This window comes from Homalodisca vitripennis, chromosome 3 (assembly GCF_021130785.1).
Source record: "Homalodisca vitripennis isolate AUS2020 chromosome 3, UT_GWSS_2.1, whole genome shotgun sequence".
NCBI lineage: Eukaryota > Metazoa > Arthropoda > Insecta > Hemiptera > Cicadellidae > Homalodisca > Homalodisca vitripennis.
The window spans coordinates 10,205,090-10,207,125 of NC_060209.1; positions in this window are offsets into that span (position 1 = coordinate 10,205,090).

The window sequence follows — 2,036 nt, forward strand, 5'->3', positions numbered from 1 at the left end:
GAGTGAAATACTCATTACATCTAAGTGTATCCCCACTTACAGCTACTTAAAATTTTTATAACTAAAACACGAGGTAAATTTAGACTTTCTTTGCTATTTAAATTTTGGACATTTAAATTTGTTAAATAGATAGATAATCACTTTGTTTCCCTTAATACATATAAAAGATTGTTCTTCATTAGATCTATCTCCTAATAGATACGAGTGGTATCCTCCTTTTGACCTTCCTTAATCCGAAAGTCACATTATTTTTAAGTAATTCATGATTAAATGTCTTGATTTTTCCCCTATGTATTCATAAAAATTTGGAATAAATTTTGCTTATTTCTTTTTTTATCAACCCGTAACAGCCTATCGATGCTGTATAGATTCAATTGTGAGTAGAAGAGGCCATACGATTAATACATTTCTATATTTGCCTTCTCAAATTTTGGTGACATTCATCTCTTTCTCCGTGACCCACCGCATTTGAAAGTACACACTACGACACATGTTATGTATTCTGTTGTCTTAATCCCCTCCTAGACGAAAGCCCTCTCAACTTTGCCTGCATTTCGACCATTTAAATGGGAATTGACGCCCATGCTCATCAGTCTCACCCAGTGATTTTTTTAAATAAAAATGTTAAATGACTTGGTAATAATACTTCTTTTGTTTTAGTTCTGTTTCTTCATATTTACAGACTCCCTCTTTTTTCTTGCCCTCTTTCTCGGCTTGGAGTCACTTATACAATTCCAGATAAAAAAAGTTTTGGTTTCAGAAGATGTATAATTACTAAAAAAATGTAATTATATGGCATGAATTTAGATGGAAATTACGTAAATAATCTATGTCTACATTTTTGTTAATCGTATCTAAGATAAGTGAACTTGGATATAATTTCTTTTTACTTTCAGAGATCCGGGTTCGAGTCCCGGCGGAGCAAGTACTTTTTGTTTTGTGATTCAATGTTTATTGAAAAACTAAATAAGGCTATTGCCATTTATACAAATTTGATTATATATATACATTAGAATTTTGAACAAAACCTCAACGATGCCTGTTACATGACATGTGGCATGGCGTACTCCTACCGTATGTGTGTGTGTGTGTGTGTGTGTGTGTGTTTTGCCTATAGGCATCGTTGAGGTTGTGTTCAAAATTTTAAGACTATATCAAACTTTACTGTCGAAATGTCCTGAGGTAGATAGACAGTCATACCGAAAATAATTTTTTAAATCTAGTCTTTTAAGTCTTTTATTCTATAAAATTAACCGATTTGTATAAAAAATATAATCATTAATTATTAACTAAGGGAGTTCGCCGAGAGGAGATTTGTAAAGTGAAAATAATTTCATTCAGCAAACAGCGCTCAGGCCCCTGGAGTAACGCCGTTTCCAAACACAGGTTTAAGCTGCAGTGGAATTAACCAGAGGTTCTGCATGATGCAGCGTTGTCGCTTTGAAGGAAACATTTCACATTCATTGACCGACCACACTCACGAGCTACTGTTCTGCTAGCTGTTCATACGATTCCCCGCGTTTATTTTCTTTAACTCCATATTTATTAAATTACTTAGCTGTCTCAAAATTAACTGTACTGCAAATTATATGTTATACCTAACTAACTACCGATACATTCTGAAAAATTCATTTTCAAATAACGATTATTAGGAGTACATTTTAAATTTAAATACACCAAATAATTTTTATAATATAAATACGCCAACTAACATACTTAAAATGCTTTATTCCGAATGCTCAATATTAATTTTAATTGCTTTTGGTAAGTGTCTAAGAGATTGTATATATTACCGAAGAAAACAATAAAAAAAATGTTAAAATTTTTAACAGTTTTATTTAATATTAATATAGAAAATCATGTAGAATTGGGTTAAAAATATGTCATCTTTATCATCCAAGAATATCTTATCATATTTCCCAGATTAGATGTTTTATTAAATTCCTTACTAATACTCTTGAAGATGATAATCTATGGCATTTCAAAGATCACATTAATATTTCTTAGATCATATCTTGTCACTATGAAAAATATAA